Below are 21259 nucleotides of genomic sequence, written 5' to 3' on the forward strand. Positions count from 1 at the left end.
ATAGACACATTATGAATGCCTTTTCTGTGATTTCATTGCATTTCAAATGTGGCCTGTAGGTTGATATCATAAACAAATCTTGAAATCATAACCTTTGTGACATCACAACCCCTTTGTACATCACATTGTCATTGTGATATCACTAACCTACCATGACATCACAAACCTATCCTGTCATCATAAATGTTGTGACATGCTGCAATTTTTTTTTAAGCCTTTTTGTCCTCATGATCTGTTGTGGACCTCATTAGATTTCACATATGATGTTTGATATCACAAATTCCCAGTGACATCATGACCATGGTAACATCACACTGCCAGATGTCATAACCATTGCGTCAAATTCTGACATCACAAACCTTTTTGGATTTCAATATATTTGTGACAACACATACTTTTGGAAAAACTACAGTCCTTCTGTGAACTCAGATACTCATTGTAAGTTAAAGACAATTGAGAAACATTATGTCATTTTGACATGCCCCACACATTGTGACATCACCAATCTTTTGTGACCTCATCATCAATGTGGCATCATCAATTGTGACACCAAAATAATATTTTGACATGATGCAGTGAGTTGACATTGCCATGGTGATATTAATGTCCCGTTGTGTATTCACAAACCTAATATGGCCTCATAACATTTTTAAAAATTCATGTCCATTAGGACTTCAAGCTCCTTCTGTGAACTTGTATGCACATTGTGAAAAAGCAATTGAAATTGGACATGTGTTTAAGATATTACAAAATCATCATGACATCAAAAACCTATTGTGAACTCATCACAACTGTGTATCATGAAGCTATCATGGCCCCTAAGTACTTTTGAAAACACACATGACATTTGTGACATTTCAGTCCCTTTGTATACCCATATCCTCATTGTGAACACATGACAATTGTATTCATATATGCCATTGTAACATCACAAACCTTTGTTACCCCATCATCAGAGTGACACCATTATCTCCTTGCAACATCACCAATTTACAATGACCTCATAGCATTATGACATTATATTATCATTGTGATGTCATAGTTACCTTGTAAATGTCTAATCTATTTCATTCTCTTTCAAATGATGTGGCCTGTGGGTTGATATCAGAAAACCATTGTGATCTCATAAATGTATGGCATCACAATCACTTTGTGTTATCACAGTGCCATGGTGGTATCACTAACACACTGACATCACAAACTTGACCTGTCCTCATAAGTCTTGTGATGTTCTGCAATTGTGATGTCTTAGGCCCTTTATGAGTTCGTAATCTATTTTCAACCTTATAATATTTCAGTTACGATATGTGATATCAGAAATCCACTGTGACATCATGATCATTGTGACAACATACTGACAGATATCATAAATATTGTGTCACACTGTGACATCACAATCCTCCTAGGACTTCATCACATTTGTGACAACACATGCCTTTGGAGATAGCACAGTCTGTTTTGGAACTCATATTCTCTGTGATTTCATGATAAATGAGATCCTTTATGCCATTTGGATATCACCAACAAACTGTGACATCATAGACCTACTCTGACCCCTTACCTGTAGGTCATCATCAATTAATTGTGACATCAATACCTTTTGTGATGCCACAATATGACACTATGATCATTACATCTGTCAGTGTGATGTCACAATGGTCATGATGTCACAGTGGATTTCTGGTATCTAATGTCATACATGAAATATGAGGTTGAAAACAAATTATGAGGGCAAAAAGTCTGATATCACAATGTCAGCATGTCACAAATGTTAGGAGGAGAGGAGAAGTTTGTGCTGTCACATTGTGCTAGTGACATCACAATGGCACTGTGATGGCACAAAGTGATTATGATGTCAAAATGGTTATTTAGGCACAAAAATGCGTTTCTGATAGCAACTCTCATGCCACATATTAAATACAATAAAATCACAGAATAGGAATTCACAATGTGTCTATGATGTCAAAATGAGAATTGTTGTCATAATATGATTATGTCATTGAGTTTGATTATGTCACAATGAGGTGATGCGCTTATAATGAAAATGTGATGTCATACTGTTGAGGATGTCACAAACACTTTTTGATGTTATAATGGCATGTCTGCTTTCCATTGTCATTAGTTAACAACAAGGATATGGGTACACAAAGGGACTGATGTTGAAAAGGGCATGTGATTTTTCAAAGAAGGTAAGAGATCATAATAGGTTTGAGATGTCACAAGGGAATCATGTTGTCAAAATGACAATGTTGTCACCATGGGTTTGTGATGTCGTGGTGGTGATGATGTCAACATGTGTTTGTGATGTCACAACGAATTTGTAATATCACAATCAAATTTCCAATTTCAATTGCTACTAGTTCACAAGGAGGATACTGTAATAATCAGCAGGGCCCCGATAATCTACAGGCTTAGATAACCAGTGTGGCCCCATCTCCTGGCCAGCTGGAGAGGATGAAGTATGCCACCAAAGACGGTGGGGCATTCTGTGGGAGGGGCTGGGGCATTAATCATCACGTGCTGAGCTGTGGAGAAGTAATTTGACTGTGGGCAGTTTGGGATTTGACAGTTGAAAACTGTTAGGCAGTTGGAGTGAAGAAGGGGTACAGACGTTATATAGGCTTCTGGTTCAGAGCAATAGAAGGAGAGAGAAAAAGGGAAAAGTCCTGTAAGGAAGGAAGTGGTTTGATAGCAGAAGGAGAAAGACCTGGGAGGAGAAGAAGCTGAGGGAGGGCAGGAGGTAAAGGATGGCAACTGACGACCCATTCAAAGCAGTTCATGCCTGTGGAGAGTGAAGAGGCCTGAAGAGAAGAAGGAACTGGTAGAAGGGAGAAAGGGAAAGACCTCAAAGGAAGTATAGTTCTGTAGTGGAAAGACAAAAGAAAGGGTAAAAAAGGCTGGCCCTTTGATGTTTGGAGTTTTGGATTTCATAATTTTGGGGGTTGGTGGTTAGGAGAACATATATGATATTAAATGTGTCTCTATGGATTCTCTTGAACTATAGAGGTCTTAATTTTTGGAGACCCCCATCGAGATAATCCATTTGGATGGCATCAGGCCTTGGCCTCAGGGAAAAATCCCCATAGGTGAGAGTGTCAGCACTCAGGGTTGAGAGTCTACCTCAAGTGTTTGTCTCCGGAGGAGAATCATGGACAAAAAGTCATTTAAGGTCCTCTAGGGGTGTGTGGGCAAGCTTGCCAGCCTGATTGGGGCTCCCCTCTGGAGGTCATCTGTTGCTTCCTTGGGAAGCCATCTGGGAACTCCTTGAGAGGTCATTCAGGGCTTCTTTGGGAAGCCATCTGGAACTTCCTTGAGAGGTCATGTAGCCCTTCCTTGGGAAGACATCTGGAACCTCATCAAGAGTACATCTGCAACTTCCTTGAGAAGCCATCTGAGACCTACCCTGGAGGTCATCTGGAGCCTTCTCCTGGGGCCATCTTGCACTTTCTCCAGAGGTCATTTGGGGCTTCCTCAGGAGGTCACCTGAGACCTCTATAAAAGTAGTGATTGGGAAATAAGGGAAACCATGGACCTAAGTTTCTTTGGGCCTGGCTTATTTCACTTAATATAATTTTTTCCAAGTCTTTCCATTTCCTAACAAATGGGGCAAAGTCATTCTTTTTGGTGGAGGCATAGAATTCCATTGTGTATATATACTACATTTTCTTGATCCATTCATCTACTGAGGGGCATCTGGGTTGGGGCTTCCTTAAGAGGCAATCTAGGACCACCTCCTGAGGTCATCTGGAGCTTCTTTTGGAGGTCATCTCAGGTTACCTTGATAAGAAATATATGGCTGTCTTCGGACATCATCTGGAACTTCCTTGAGAAGTCATATAGGATGTCATCTGTGGCTTTCTCAAGAGGGTTATCTTGAACCTTCTCTGGAGTTCATATGTGGCCTCCTTGAGTGGCCATCTGGGAGCTACTGGTGAGGTAATCTCAGCCTCATTGAGAGGACATCTGGGACCTCCTTTGGAAGTCATCTGACACTTCCTTGGGAAGCCATTTGGAACATCCATGAGAGGTCATCTAGGGCTTCCTAAGGAGGACATATGTGACATCCTCCAGAGGTCATCCGCGACCTCCTCAAGAGGCAATCTGGAATGTCCTCTCTGTCATCTGAGACATCCTATAGAGGTCAACATTGAGAGGTTTGGGGCATGTGGGTTAAGTGTCTGTGGCTATTGTTCTGTGTGTGCATGCTGATAGTTCTGTGTCCTGTATGACCCTCTGTTTACTCCTTTTCTCAGGATGGGAGAACAAGGCCTAAATTTGTCATATCCAAAAAATATTCTCCCCCAGGGTTACAGAATCCCTCAGAGGAAGATGCACTGATGTACTCTTTCTCCTATTCTTTGCCATCAGCACCTCTAATGTTAAGTCCTCCCATGCGAAAATTGGTTACTTGTACCATCCTGAGGTGGTACAGTATGGTATGTTACCCTTATTACCCTTGAGACGGGAACATGGAGGAGATGGTGGGCAGGTCCCCTTTTTAATATATGGTCCCTTTACAACTAGTGACCTGTATTACTGGAAACAGCAAAATCCATCCTTTTCAGAAAAAAACAACAACCAGGGCTCATTACCTCATTAGAGACAGTAATTTTCACACACACGCACAACTGGGATGAGTGCCAGCAAACTTTACAGATGATTTTCACCTGGTAGAAAAGGGAGTGAATACTGCTCAGTAACTTGAATGTGGTCCCTGGACCGGACAGTAGCTCCACTATTGAACCAGACCATTTGGATCAAGTCTTTCCCCAGATTTATCCAAGTTGAGACTAACAGCAATTGAGGTATGGAGGTGCTTACCAATTATTGTCAGGTTTGGTTAGCAGTGATACCGCAGAGGCTGGAAAGCCAGAAAGGTGAGTGAGATGGGAGAGTTCCCCAGTGAGTACCCTAATGCTTTTCTGAAACTTCTCCCAGAAGCCTATAGGACCTATAGGCCTATAGATCTTGAAGCCTTGGAGAATCAAAGAGCCCTAAATATGGCTTTTGTTAGTCAGCCCCATATCTTAGAAGAAAGCTTCAAAAGTTATAAAGTTTTGAGGGAAAGGTGTATTTTGAGTTGGAAGTGGTTGCCCAGTGGGTGTTTGACAACAGAGGTACCCTGGAAAAAAAAAGAGTAAGAAGGGAGTTTGAGTTTTAGTAGGAGCACCAGAATAGGGATCAAGAAACCCTTGGCAAAGACAGTACAATTCATTTGCAAATGGCAGTAGGGAACCTCTAGGACTAGATCAGTGTGCTTATTGCAAGAAAAATGGACATTGGAAAAAGGAATGTCCAAGGGGGAGAAAGATTGAAAATGACAGGTTATGTAATCCCATTAACACCTGGAAAATGTGATTATATCTCTGGAGAAACATGCAAAGGAGCTTGAGGCTCTGAATTCCAACTGTGTTAAATTTAAAAACAGCCCTATAAAATTAAGAAGAAATGTGGCAAAGAAAAAATTCACACACTTCTATCTCAAAACACAGTTTATAAAATACTGAATCTCCAATATGTGCTAAACAAAACCCACTAAGAGGTTAAAAGCAAATAGAAGAGTACACTGGAGAAACCAGAGAATTATTGACGTGAAGAAAAGCTTTGAAGATATAAATTACGAACTTGTGAGAGTCAAAAATGAGAAGAAAATCCTCAAAAGGAACCTAGAAAACGGTCAGAATTAAATGAAATTCAAGTACATTAGCCTGGGTGAGCATGAGGCAAGTTAGGGGACCACAGGTCAGAGGCCAACAGAAGCACAAGACAGCAATGCTACCATCCTTGCTAACCACAAGTGAGGCCAAGAAGAGATCCTGATGCTTCATTAAGAAATAGTGGACATGTTCAACCACTTTGGAAAGCAGTATGGAGGTTCCTCAAAAGACTCCACATAGAGCTCCCCAATGACCCAGCAATCCCACTTTTGGGCATTTACCCAAATGATCACAAACAAGGCCACACTAAAGCTACCAGCACAACTATGTTTATTGCAGCATTATTTACCATAGCTAAGACATGGAACCAACCCAGATGCCCCTCAGTAGATGAATGGATCAAGAAGATGTGCTATATATACACAATGGAATTCTATGCCTCCATCAGAAAGAATGACATTGCCCCATTTGTTAGGAAATGGAAAGGCTTGGAAAAAATTATATTAAGTGAAGTAAGCCAGGCCCAAAGAAACATAGGTCCCATGGTTTCCCTTATTTGCAATATCTAGTATAGGTATGAGTCAAGTGGAAAAAGTCAGATAATGTGATGTTAGGAAAACGAAACCTCAAGTATGTATTTTAATGTTTTTGTTTCTTTCATGCATGTGTTTCTAATGCATTTATAAGATTATTTCTTTGTTGCTTTGTATGTCCCTCCCCCACAGTGTAACCCCCGCTTTCACTATATTTGATGTCAGTATAACATGTGGAGGAGATGGGGACAAACAAGTCTTTTAAGGATTCAGGTGGACCTGTTGCAACAATGAGAAGTACAAAATGTCATGTCAAAATCAGCATTACAATGTCGGTGGGGGGGGTGGGGGGGTATGATTGGGTGGGAGGGAGGGGGGAGGCTGGGAAGGGAGGTGAAGGGTAAACAAAGGAGGAGGCTGCAATGCTTGGTAAGAAATGTATGCATTATCCTGCCCATGTAATTGTAACCCCTCTGTACAGTATGTTCTCAAATAAAATAAAATAAAATTAAAAAAAAAAAAAAAGAAATAGTGGACATAATAAAAGAGCTGGACCTGATATAAGAATGTATTAGGCTGAAGTACATGTTGTTAATAAGCTTTGAAGAGTGTCACCAGATATTCAAAACAACAGAGAAAGAAGATAAGAATAGATATAGAGAAAGACGAGGAAGTGCTATGTCATAGAAGATGAGGCCAAGAAAAGTGAACAGGAAATATCAGGCTCAAGAAAGAGATTGTTACTCTTCAGTAAGAGTTAAAGGACCACATGGTCTGATAAAGAATGCCGGGGAAAGGAAAAGAGCATTGGGAAGAAAAACAGAAGCGCTAAACAAACAGTTGAAAGATCTGTCACAAAAATACGGTGAAGTGGAAAACTAGAAAGAGAAACTACTAGAGTAAAAAGCCAAAAAGACTGCTGAGATCTTCACCATAAATGTAATGCAGAAATATCATGTCCCAATGGAACAGGTGGAGGTGGGAAAATTTACCTCTCAATAGCACCTTTATGAACTTAAGGAAGGAGCTGAAGAGCAAGCAAAGGGGTTGTGAGAAGGAACAGCAGTTGGCCAGTCAAAGGAACTCTCATGTGACCCTGCCAAAACATTTGCAGGTTAAGGAGCACATTGAGAGGGAGAGTGGGATCATGAAAGCAAGTTTGAGAGAAAAGGAGGAGAATAAAATGGAAGAAGTATCCAAGGTTCAGAGTACTATACAGGAGTTAAAGAAACTAGAGACCCTAAGATACAGAGAAACATCTGAGCTGGTTAGGTAGCTTGGGAGACCACTCTAAAACCAACGGGGTCTCTAGAGCTACTAGTTGTTAACATTAAAGGAAGAAGCAAAAACAGTGGTAATAAGTGTGCAAATTTTGAAACTAAACTTGGGAAAAATGCATACAGGCTTAAGCTGTCAGTTTATATGTATATATTTGCACCAAGGTAAATTGCCCGAGGCTACTGCCTAAGACTGTTCTGAAAACCAGTAGGGCCTCAGCCTACCAATCCTTTGTAATGTGTGTAGGTAATTTCCAACAGGTAAAAGCTGAAAAGCTGGAACATATGGAAAGAATTCATATGTGAGGAACCTCAGATGGTGAATTGGGCAAGTGGACTTCATAGAGGTAAAGCCTGGAAAGTGTGGGTATTGGTATCTATTATAATAGTGGACACTTTTTCAGGCTGAGCTGAGGCATGTAATAATTCCTTGATTTGTCTTACCCTTAGGTGTGAGGTCTGAAGTTGGCACTGCATTCATGGCCTAAGTTCTCAATTATTAACTAATGCCCTAGGAATAAATTGGAAGTTACAATCCATATATAGACCTCAGAGTTCAAGGCACTAGAAAGAATGAGTATGACCTTAAAGAAACTTTAACTAAATTAAATACAGAGACTGGCCATGGCTACGTAAGTCTCCTTCACTTTGCTCTTCTTCAAGCAAGATGTAGCCATTATGTTAAAGAATTTAATCCCTTTGAAATACTTTAGGATAGACCACCCACTTTGTTCCCTAATCTTGTGAAGGCTATATTAACAGAAATGTCTAACTACAAATTGCTGGCTTTACAACATATTCTTTTATGTACCTATCCTTTGGTAACCAAGGCCCACTTGCCGCCTAAGAAAAATTCCACCTGACAAGGAGGGGCCAAGATGGCAATGGAACAGCAGGGAAACACCACAGCTCTCTCCAACCAAAAACAGTGTTTGGCTTTCAATGCTCTGTTTCACCAAGTGACACCCTCCCACCCCCCAAAAAAATGCAATTGCTCAGAGAGATATAGGAAGTGATAAAAGAAAAGGGAAAAACCTACACAGACAGTAAAGTGGGAAGACCCTTCCCCCACCCCTTGTTGGTGATGGGGCTCTGTGCTGAGCAGCTTAAGTTGTGGGGATTCGTGCCAGGCTGCTTAAGTATCCTGGCTCTGGACCCTCCAAAGACCACACACAGGCAAGCATCCCAAGGCTCCCAGAAGACTCCCAAGGTACAGTGCCAACCCAGAGAATACAAACAGAAATCTCAAATGCAGAGCCGGCATGAAGACTTCCCTCAGTGGCCCTGGCACGGCGCCTCTGCCTGGTTGGTGCAAGCAGCCCAATCCAGTCTGGAACAGCAGCAGCTTTCAGCAGTGGTGAATGACCCTAGACTCACACTGTGGTACTTCTGTCCTGCTGGTGTAAACAGCCTAGCCTAACCTGGAGCAGCAGCAGCAGCAACTGGCAGTGGCAGCAAACCACCAAGACTCCGGGCACGATGCCTCTTGGCACTAGCCCACAGGAACAGCCCAGACGAGCCCAGGGCGGCAGCGGTGGCTAAAGTGACTACAGCTGCAGTGAACAACTCCAGACCCCTGGTGGTTTGTGCCTCTCCATACTGACCCACATAAGCAGCCCAGCCAAGCCAGAGGCAGAGCAGTGTCTAACACCTGACTCGTGGTGGAGTGTCTGGCTTGCATATGTGGCCCAGCTGATCCTGGGGCAGTGGCAGCAGCTCAAGCAGTGCATCAGTTGTAGCAGCAGCAGTGGCATCGACAGCGGCTGTGAACAACTACAGACGTACAGTGGGGTGCAGCATCTCTCCATACTGGCTTGCATAAGCTGCTCAGCCCAGCCCATGCTGGCAAAGGTGGTGAACAGCCACAGAATTGAGGCAGGGTGTGGTTCTGAACTACCCAAGAAAATCCTCATGAACATTCTTGCCTGGGATGGCTTTAAAACTGAATACTCAGATGTGAGCCTCCTGAGTAGCTAGAATTACAGGCATTCCCACCAGCAGGGTCTTATTCTTGCAAACTCCCTAACTTTTTCTCAAATAGATCATTTGTTAGTTCATACAAGGAATTTAAGCAAATACAAGAGGATCGACATAGTACCCTGTATTCTATCTGACCATACTGGAATCAAACTGGTTCTCAATAACAAGGCATAAAGTAGATAAAACTTAAACATATGGAAATTAAACAACGTTCTTGGAACAATACATGGGTTACAGAAGAAATTAAAGAAAAAAATTAAAAAGTTCCTACAATTCAATGAAAATGAAAATACATCAGAAAGGGACCCAGTGAAAGGAGTCCTGAGGGGCAAATTTATTGCTCTCAGCATGCATATCAAGATCAATAGAAAGCCTACGGATTGGGAGAAGAACTTCACTAGCCATACAACGGACAAGGGTCTCACATTTAAAATATACTTGGAACTCAAAAAATTAAATCCCCCAATAACAAATCCTCAAAGAAACAACTGCCCAATAAATAAGTGAGCTAAAGACTTAAACAGAAACTTCTCTGAAGAAGAAAGATGAATGGCCAATAGACACATGAAGAAATGCTCAACCTCCCTAGCCATAAAAGAAATGCAAATCAAAACAACATTGAGATACCACCTCACCCCAGTTAGAATGGCTAAAATCAAGAACTATAATAATAACAGATGCTGGAGGGGATGTGGACAGAAGGAAACCTTACCTCATTGTTGGTGGGAGTGTAAACTTGTTCAACCAGTTTAGAAGGTAGTAGGGAGGTTCCTCAAAAGACTCCACATAGAGCTCCCCTATGCCCCAGCAATCCCAATTCTGGGTGTTTACCCAAATGATCACAAACAAGACCACACTAAAGCTACCAGCACGAGTATGATTATTGCAGCATTATTTACCATAGCTAAGATATGGAACCAACCCAGATGCCCCTCAGTAGATGAATGGATCAAGAAAATATGGTATATATACACAATGGAAGTCTATGCTCCATCAGAAAGAATGACATTGCTCCATTTGTTAGGAAATGGAAACACTTGGAAAAAATTATGTTACGTGAATTAAGCCAGGCCCAAAGAAACATAGGTCCCATGGTTTCCCTTATTTGCAATATCTAGTATATGTCTGAGTCAAGCAGAAAAGGTCAGATAAGGTGATGTTAGGGAAATGAACCCTAAGATATGTATTCAAATGTTTTTTTTTTCTTTCATGCGATTGTTTCTAACACATTTATAAGAATATTTCTTTGTTGCTTTGTATGTCCCTTCCCCACAGTATAACCCCTGCTTTTACTGTATTTGATGTCGGTATAATTTGTGGAGGGGAAGGGGAAAAACAAATTATTTAAGTAAGGATACAGGTGGACCCATTGCAACAATGAGATATACAAGTTGTTATGTCGAAAACTAACTTTACAACTTTGGTGGGGGAAGAGGGGGAGCAGGGGGGATTGGGTGAGGGTTCAGGGGGAGGATGGTAAGGGATGTGAAGGGGAAACAAAGGAGGAGGCTACAATGCTTGATAAGAAATGTACTCATCATCTTGCCCATGTAATTGTAACCCCTCAGTACAGTATTTTCACAATAAAAATAAATTAAAAAATTAAAAAAAAGAAAACATAGACAAAGTAAACAATGTTATGATGCAACTAAAACTGCTAGAGGAGCAAGAAAAATTGAACCTAAAGTTGCTAGACAGAAAAAGATAACTGAAATAAGAGCTGAAATTAATGAGATACAAAGAAAATTATTAATAAAATTAATAAAACAAAAAGCTGTTTAAAAAAATATCAATAAAGCTGACAGACCACTGGCAAGAGTAATGAACAAAAGAGAGGAGACCCAAATCAATAATATCAGAGATACCACAGGAAAAATTACAACAATCATCCACTCAAAGCACTAGCTTTGAGCATAAAAGCTTAGGGACTGTGTCTAGACTCTTACTCAAGACCCAGGAATGGCACCAAATAAAGATAGAATATTTTTACTGCAACTATATAATGATAGCACTGCAAATACCTCATCATAGAGCAAGCCAGGAGTCTGTTGCTGACAGCTGCCATCTAACCTGACTTAGCCAGAGGTAAATGGCTCCACAGAACCAGATGCCACTGGCTCATTAACCCCTGTCATCCAAGGTACGTGGGGACTGAGATCTGACCCTGATGGGTTTAAAATCCAGCCCTGGCAGGAAGTCAGCAAAACTCTGAGCTGTGGCTCAAAGTGGTAGAGCTCTAGCCTTGAGCAAAAGATCGTAGGACAGTACCCCCAAACTTTCAATACAGTCCCTGTGGCTGACTCCACCTCCTCCAAAAAAACCCCACCCCTCAAAATCATTAGATGTGAACTTCGTATGGTTTGTGATGTGATTCTGAAAGAATGGTGATACTGATGAAAGCACTCTAATTCTAATGACAGTATGTGGGATACAGCTATTTGATGAGTCCTTTATGATGTGTTGTGTGCTGAGTCCTTTACACTGTGAATTTTTTTCATCTGGTTCTTATAAGAGTTCCACAAGTAAGATGATTGTGCAGATGAGAAATTTGAGGCTCAGATATATCCCCATATCAAGGCCAAAATTATGTATTTCCTAACTCTAGTGAGTTGTCTCCTACAGACAATTGTTTGGGTTTATTTTTCTCAGTCATGAACTTTGAAATCAGGGCCTAGCCACTGACCCTTCCCTGTTGGGCTCATCGCTAGCTCCCTATCACGTGGAGCCAAGAACCCCCTTGCAACAGAGTGTTACAGTCTAGGATCTGCAGCTTAGGTCTGTCATCCTGCCTACTGAGGAAGCTGAGACCTGACGATCTGGGTTCCAAACTATCCCAGACACAAAAGGTCCTAAGAGACTACTATCTCCTATTCACCACTTAGAAACACGAAATGGAAGCTGGGCGCCAGTGATTTGCACCTGTCATCCTAGCTACTCAGGAGCCTGAGAGCTGATGATCACAGCCCAAAACCAGGCTGGGCAGGAAATTCCTTGAAAGGTTTCTCTCCACTGAACTACCAAAAACCTGCAGGGGTGCTGTAGCTCAAGTGATAGATCACTTGGCTTTAGCTGAAGAGCTCAAGGACAGCACCCAGGCCTAGACATCAATTCCTCCAACTTCCAAGAGAAGAAAGAAATAAACCTGAATTTGAGGGCTGGGAATGTGTCTTAAGGGTAGAGTGCTTTGCATGTATGAATCCCTGGGTTTGATTCCTTAGTTCCACATCACTAGAAAAAAGTCTGAAGTGCCTGTGTGGTTTAAGTGGTAGAGTGCTATCCTTGTACTGGAGAAACTCAGGTACAGTGTTCAGGTCTTGATTTCAAGCTCCAGGACAAGTGTATGCACACACACACACACACACACACACACACACACACACACAGATACCAGAAGTGAAGCTCTGAAACCAACTGTTAAAGCACTGAGCTCCAGTTCTGAGGTCATGCTCAGCACCCAGGCCCTGTGTTCAACCCTGAAACCTAGCCATCCAGAGCCTAACTAGGAGAGGTCAAAGGTTTCAAAACCTGATGAGCTTCACCAGCCCTAAATGACAGGAAGCATTGTGATATTAAACATGTGCTTAGATTTAGCAAGCTTCCAGAAACCTAGGAATACACCATTGCAAATAATGAAGCATTTTATTAGGTTAAGCTCCCTTGTTGTCTACCAGAAGGACGCTTGAATTAATTGTAGCAGGTTATTTCAGCACTGGAATATAGTCTAACAAAAAGACAGGATGAGTGCAGGGAACTTGGCCTGCCATGGGAGGTGGCACAAATGAAGGCTTCCTGTGAAAACAGCACTGGGGAGAAGAGATGGCTTGGGGTACAAAGAGGCCTTTTTCTCCTGGCCTTCAGAGCCCGACCACACTCCTCCTCACTAATCGGCCTTGATGCAGTTGCTTGTTACACAACTGTACAAGAGCGAGGCCTTTTGTCTGCCTGTTCCAACAATGAGGCAGAGTTCCTTCAGCAGTCCCTGGTGCCGAGAAAACCTCAGGATACAATGGGAACAGTGAGGGGAGCCCCGGAACATGCACTGTCTTGAAAGCACTGTCTCTGCTATGAAATCATTCTATTCAAAGCAAATTTCCTAGCTGGGTGCCTTTCATCTTAGGGACTCTGGACCTTCACCGATAAAAATACATCCATACATATATGGGGAGACATGGAGTCACTTGATTTTTTTGTTTGTTTCTTTTTAGGCAGGTCCGGGGGTTGTATTAGGAGCCTAGCCACTGTGCCTGAGCTCCTTTTGCTCAAGGGTAGAGCTCTGCCCTTGAGCCACAGCTCCATTCATGGAGATTTTTTATTCCTTTGATAACTTCGAATAAGAGTGCTGTGGACTTCCTGTCCAGGCTGAATTCAAACTGGCATTTTCTACCTCACAGATTCCTGAAGAGCTAGGATTAAAGGCAGGAGTAAATAACACCTGGCTTTCGTTTATTCTTGTTCTTTTTTTCATTGTGACAAACTGAAATCTTCACAGTGTCATGCTAATGGTTTGCATTTCGAAGTAAACTACCCAGGCCTGGAATTTGATTGCCAGGACTGCCACCTACAAATGGAGGGAGATCTTGAGAAAATCTTTCCTATTCATGTGAATGCTTAATGGATTGTTATAAAAGTAACAAATAAATTTGCAATTAGTTCATGATTCTCTTATAGAATGCCACATGAAAAATATTTTATTATGTCTTCCATTCTAGCTACTTTGTATGATTCTCCCAATTAAAAAATACTGACTACTTTTACATTAATGCTACTTCATTAAATGGAGGCATAATTTAATAATAATTCATAAAATGTATAATTTCATATCCTCACATTTTCTCTCTCATATATATTGCAAACTACACATCTATCTATCTATCTATCTATCTATTATCTATCTATCTATCTCTCACTCTCTCTCTCTGTCTGTCTATATATCTATATCCACATCTTTATCTATATCTATCAGCCATTACTATGGCTTGTTCCACAGAACTGGCTGGCAGCTCAGTTTGCCAAAGGCTTTTGTAGTACCACTGACCCTTTCATGAATTGGGCATCGTGAGCTGTGAATTAAAATCTCAGCATTGCCAGAAGTTTATATGTGGAGTCAGAAGACAATTTTGACACATGTTTTTCCTTCTCTGTGAAAGTCCTGGGTCTCAGTATGATCTATAATCCTTATGCAAATACATCCATGTGATAAAATGTAATAAATGAAATAAATATTATATATGTAATAATACTAAATAAAATAAAAAACAAGGGTAATAAATATCATATGGAATAAACCCATGTACGTAAATAGATCTCATATACGAATATTCTTTTTTCAGTGCTGGGGCTTGAATTCGGGCCCTGGAAACTGGGCTGAAATTCTTGTCTTCAACGACGGTAAGCTTACTCTCCCCAACAGTGACACAGAGTTACCCAGACCTTGAGTTCAAATCCCAGGCCTGCAAGAAAAATGGTGCAAATTCCAAGCCAGAGCCTTGATTTTTTTGGCCAGGACTGGGGCTTGAACTCAGCTTGTGACAACTCTGCGTCAGCTTCGATCATCCTAGGCTGGGGTGCAGCCTCTGGACACACAGCCCATCCTGAGATCCTACGACCAGAGTTCAAATCTTTGGACTGGCAAAAAAGGAGAAGTGCTGGGAAAGAAACTCAGTAATAGAGTGATTGCCTTGCATGCATAAAGCCCAGGGTTCGATTCCTCAACACCACATAAGCAGAAAAAAGCCAGAAGTAGCGCTATGGCTTAAGTGGTAGAGTGATAGCCTTGAGCTGAAGAGTTGAGGTACAACACCAGAGCCAGAGTTCTGGCCCCTAAACCGAAAAAAAAGAAAAAAAATGCAGAGGGGGAAAAAAAGAAGTACAAAACTGGGAAGTTCCAGAAGGTGGTATTACATTGTTTTATCCTTTGCATTGCAACCATCCTGGGTCTAAATGACATGGCCCAGATAGTGTACATGACCTTGCACTGCTGAAGTTTGGTGGGCTATCAGGGAAGCCATAGCCCAAACCAACAACCTAGGCCTGGGGTGCGAATCCCAGGACTGCCACCTATGAATGGAAGGAGATCCTAAGAAACACATTCCGATATACATCCATACGAATGGAATGTTGTAAAGTAATAATTACATTAGTAGTTAGGTTATGATTATATTATAAAATTATACACAATAATTATAGTACATTGACTAATTTTCAATTAATACTTTGTTATGTATTTAACCGTAATATTTAAATAAGTGAAGGAATAACTTATCAATAATTGGTAGTAATATAGTATATAAAATTAGATAATATACAGACATCTGTGTCTTGTTTTATACATATATATATGTGCTTACATACATATATATATATATATATATATATATGTAACAATCTACATATGTATTTCTACATTTGTCATTCCTGGGCTCAGTGGTAGAGGGTTTGCCCCATATATATGAAGCCTTGGGTTCAATTCTACACTATCACATGCACAGAAAAATCTGGAAGTCTCATGGCTGCTTGTTTTAAAACCAATACACATTAAAACTTTTAAAATCATATGGAATTTATTCTTAATGCAAGAATTACAATCACAATTCACCACACAACAGAGCACCCAAAATTATGCAAAAAACACTATTTTCCCCCAAATCCCAATATCTCCAAAGACTTGAATTGTTGGGGACGTTAACACACCACTTTCCCCACTAGATAGATAAACTCAGAAAAACTCAACAGAGAAAATGGAGATCTAAAAAACTGCATAGATCAACTAGATTTAACAGACATCTATGGAATATTCCACCCAGCAGCATCAGAATATACGTTTTTCTCAGCAGCACAAGGAATATTTTCCAAAATAGACCACACTTTAGGCCACAAAGCAAACTTGTCCAAATTCAGAAACATTGAAGTTATACCTTGCATTCTCTCACACCACAAGGGAATAAAATTAGAACTCAACACCAAAAGCCACCAAAGAAAATCCTGTAACACATGGAGGCTGAACAACACACTGCTGATTCACGAGTGGGTCATGGAAGAGATGAGAAAGGAAATTCAAATGTTCATGATATTCAACAACAATGAACATGCAAATTACCAGCTTCTCTGGGTCACAGCAAAGGCAATACTCAGGGGCAAGTTTATAGCTCTGAGTTCCTACATCAACAAATTGGAGAGATCTGAAACCAACAATTTAATGAGACATCTGAGCTTTCTTGAAAAAGAGGAGCAAGATAAACCCCAATCCAGTAGATGGAAAGAAATAATTAAAATTAAATCAGAATTAAATGAATTAGAATCCAAAAAATATAGAAAGAATCAACAAACCAAAGAGTTGATTCTTCAAAAAAAATTAATAAAATTGACAGACCCTTAGCAAACCTTATCAGAAAAAGAAGAGAACGCACCCAAATAAATAAACGCAGTGATAAGAATGGAAACATCACCAAGATACAGAACATTGTAAGGGAATACTTCTCAAAATTTTATGCTAATAAGTTTGAAAACTTGGCAGAAATGGGACTTTTCCTAGCAAATACTGACATGCCAAAAATGAACCAAGGTAAGTTAAACCATTTTAACAGGCCCATATCAAGGATTGACATAGAAACAGCAATAAGAGACTTCCCATCTAAGAAAAGCCCAGGACCAGATGGTTTTTTAGTGGAATTCTACAAGGCCCTCAAAACAGAGCCGACACCAATATTTCTCCAACTCTTAAATAAAATTGAAAGAGAAAGTTCATTACTGAACTCATTCTATGAAGCTATGATAACCCTCATCCAAAAACCAGACATGGATACATTAAAGAGAGAGGACTGTAGACCCATTACTTTGATGAACATTGATGCAAAACCTCTCAACAAAATTTTGGCCAGTCGTCTTAAACAATGCATCCAGAAAATCATACACCACGATCAAACAGGATTCATTTCAGGGATGCAAAGCTGGGTCAATATTCGCAAATCAATTAATATAATTCATCACATAAGCAAGAGCAAGGATAAGAACCACATGATTATCTAAATATATGCAAAAAAAAGGATTTGACAAGATCCAGCACCCCTTTATGATGAAGGTTCTGGAAAAATTAGGAATCCATGGAACATTCCTCAATACAATAATGGCTATATATGACAAACCTACAGCCAGCATTATACTTAATGGTGAAAAACTAAAGTCATTTCCTCTTAACTCAGGAACAAGACAAGGATGTCCACTATCACCACTTCTCTTCAATCTAGTATTAGAATTCTTATCTACAGCAATAAGACAAGATGCAAACATAAAGGTGATCCAAATAGGGAAAGAAGAAATAAAACTCTTCCTCTTTGCAGATGACATGATCTTGTATTTAACGAATCCCATAGACTCCACTCCCAATTTACTCAAGTTGATTTAAAACTTTGGCAAAGTAGCAGGGTATAAAATTAACCCCCAAAAATCAATGGTTTTTCTGTATGCCAACAATGAGTAAAGTGTTGCTGAAATTAGGAAAGCAACTCCATTTGTAATAGCCCCACAAAAAAATAAAATACCTAGGAATTAACTTAACCAAAGAAGTGAAGGACCTCAATGATGAAAACTTTAAAAACGAAAAAGGAAATCAAAACAGAACTTAGAAGTGGCAAAAACTCCCATGCTCCTGGATTGGAAAGATCAACATCGTGAAAATGGCAATACTTCCCAAGGCTATCTACAAATTCAATGCAACACCTATCGAAATTCCCAACTCATTCTTCAAAGAAATAGAAGAGGCAATCCAAAAAGTCATATGGAACAATAAAAGAACCCGAATAGCTAAAACTATCCTCAACAGAAAGAACAGTGCTGGAGGAATATCAATACCAAATTTCAAACTAGACTATAAAGCCATAGTAATCAAAACAGCTTGCTACTGGCACAAGAACAGACCTCAGAAGCAATGAAATAGAATTGAAAACCCAGAAATGAACCTACAGACCTATAGCCATTTAATCTTCAATAAAGGGGCTAAAAAAATAGAATGGAAGAAAGACAGCCTCTTCAGTAAATGGTGCTGGCTTGGTTAACTACTTGTAGAAAACTAAAGCTAGATGCTTATATATCACGCTGCATGAGAATCAAGTCCAAATAGATCAAAGACATCAGAGTCAAAGCAGACACTGAAAACATTACAGTATGGAATAGGAGAAACCCTTTGTCTCCTTGGCACAGGCTGAAATTTTCTTAATAGAGACCCAGAAAGACAACAAAGAAAGGTTGGACAAAATGGGATTGCATGAAATTGTAGAGCTTCTGCATGGCAAAGGACATAGCTTGCAAGATCAATAGAAAGCCCACGGATTGGGGAAAGATCTTCACTAGCCATACAACAACGGACAAGGGTCTCATATTTAAAACATACCTGGAACTCAAAAAATTAAATCCCCCAACAACAAATCTTCAAAGAAACAATTGCCCAATAAATAAGTGGGCTAAATACTTAAAGAGAAACTTCTCTGAAGAGGAATGAAAAAGGGCCAATACATACTTTAAGAAATGCTCAACCTCCCTAGCCATAAAAGAAATGCAAATCAAAACAACATTGAGATACCACCTCCTCCCAGGTAGAATGGCTATAATCAAGAACTCTAATAACAACAGATGCTGGAGGAGATGTGGACAGAAGTAAACCCTACTGCACTGTTGGTGGGAGTGTAAACTTGTTCAACCTCTTTGCAAAGGAGTATGGAAGTTCCTCAAAAGACTCCACATAGAGCTCACCTATGACCCAGCAATCCAACTTTTGGGCATTTACACAAATGTTCACAAACAAGACCACACTAAAGGTACCAGCACGATATGTTTATTGCAGCATTATTTACCATAGCTAAGATATGGAATCAACCCTGATGCCCCTCAGTAGATGAATGGATCAAGAAAATGCGACACACACACACACACACACACACACACACACACAATGGAATTCTATGCGTCCATCATAAAGAATGACATTGCCCCATTTGTTAGTACATGGAAAGACTTGGAAAAAATTATATTAAGTGAAGTAAGCCAGGCCCAAAGAAATATAGGTCCCATGGTTTTCCTTATTTCCAATAAATAGTATATGCCTGAATCAAGCAGAAAAGCTCAGATAAATTTATGTTAGGGAAATGAACCCTAAATATGTACTCAAATGCTGTTTTCTTTCATGCGATTGTTTCTAACACATTTATAAGATGATATCTTTGTTGCTTTGTATGTCCCTCCCCCATTGTATAACCCCTGCTTTCACTGTATTTGATGTTAGTATAATTTGTGGAGGGTAAGGGAAAAAACGAATCGTTTAAATAGGGATACAGGTGGAAATATTGCAACAATGAGATGTACAAGTCGTTATGTCGAAAACGAACTTTACAACTTTGGTTGTAAAGTTTGTGGGGGGTGATTGGAGGCTTGAATGGGGGGATAGGGGAAGGATGGGATGGGAAGGGGAAACAAAGGAGGATGTTACAATGCTTGATAAGAAATGTACTCATTATCTTGCCCATGTAATTGTAACTCCTTTGTACAGTATTTTCACAATAAAAACAAATAATAATCTAGAAAAAAAATAATTACAATCACCATTACTCTGCCAAGAAGCTAGGCTTAACACCTTTATAACTTTTAAAAACATCCTAATTGTAGAACATCATTGAAAGCAAGTTACATTATACAAATAAACTTTTTAACCCTCTTTTGAAGGCCATTTTAATTTTAATTTTAACACATACAAGGGACAGTTTTAGCAATACTAATCAGATCATCACATCACTCATTTTAACCATGTTTTCAGGGTCTATCTGCAGGGAAAAGGGACAGAACAAAGATGGGCAACTCAGCCCCTCCTATGGAATGTGCCTGCACCCAATCTGACTCTTTAAGGTTAGATGAACTGCGTTTGTGCCAGCTTGCCCTCTTTTACCATGTGTGGACTCCTCCCAGGGCCAGTCCCACCATCTATGAAGCACCCCCCCCCCTAGGTCGGTCCCACCACGCATGACCAGCTTAACTACACTTCTGCCTATTCAGCCTCACCCCTAAATATAGATCTTAGGTAGTCTTCTAAATTTTCCCTTTTTTGGGGGGTAGGGAGGTTTGAATAAAATACAGTTTTAGACAGACAGAACATGTCATGTTTTGTAACAGTGCTAAATTGACCTTTCCATTTAAATTTTTAATATTTATCCTGAAATTTTAGCCAAGGGAACTAAATCCCAAACTGCCAAAGCATTTAAAAATATTAAAATTTAAAATAACAGATTTTCTAATTTTTATGTTAAAGAATCCTTAAAAAGCCATTTAAAACAGTGTGAAAGTTTTTTAAATTTTTAGTAATGTCTAAACCTCTTAACCTTTTACATTTTAAACTTAAATTCACCCAATTTTTACAGCATGTTGACAATTTTTATCTTGAACATGTTTACAAACACATAGAAAACACACAGATCTTAAAGCGTGCATAAATCAAAATCAGTTTTACATAGATTTTTTCAAAGTTTTTTAACAAAAATTTAAGACAGTATTTTTTTAAACTAAGTACCTTTGTTAAGCTTCATTTTCCCAGGGCTCGCTTGTTTAGCAAGGCAATTCATCAACGGATCTTTTGAATCCCACCTGTTGGAGAAGGGCTGGTTGAAGGGGTCACCTAAAACTAAACTGGCCTGAATTTTATCCAATTTTAGACAAGAGCACTTTACAAATTGTTACATTGTCAGGACTAGCTGAAAAATCCAAACCAGGTACATAGCCTTCCACACTCTCTGCTCAGGCAGCCTCCACAAGGAAAAAATTCAGCCCAAGACCT

General features: G+C 40.0%; 1 long non-coding RNA gene across 3 annotated transcripts in view; it reads right to left on the bottom strand.

Moving 5' to 3' along the window:
- LOC122096806 overlaps positions 1-21259 on the bottom strand; it is a 34176-nt gene that overhangs the window by 11449 nt on the left and 1468 nt on the right. For all 3 annotated transcript variants that reach the window (XR_006145402.1, XR_006145400.1, XR_006145401.1), the window contains exons 2-3: positions 20996-21069; positions 4593-4667 (exon numbers count right to left, since the gene is read on the bottom strand). This is a non-coding gene — a long non-coding RNA (uncharacterized LOC122096806). The remainder of the gene's footprint in view (positions 1-4592; positions 4668-20995; positions 21070-21259) is intronic.

This window comes from Dipodomys spectabilis, unplaced genomic scaffold (genome assembly GCF_019054845.1).
Source record: "Dipodomys spectabilis isolate Male_0828 unplaced genomic scaffold, ASM1905484v1 ptg000391l, whole genome shotgun sequence".
In the NCBI taxonomy this organism is placed as follows: Eukaryota; Metazoa; Chordata; class Mammalia; order Rodentia; family Heteromyidae; genus Dipodomys; species Dipodomys spectabilis.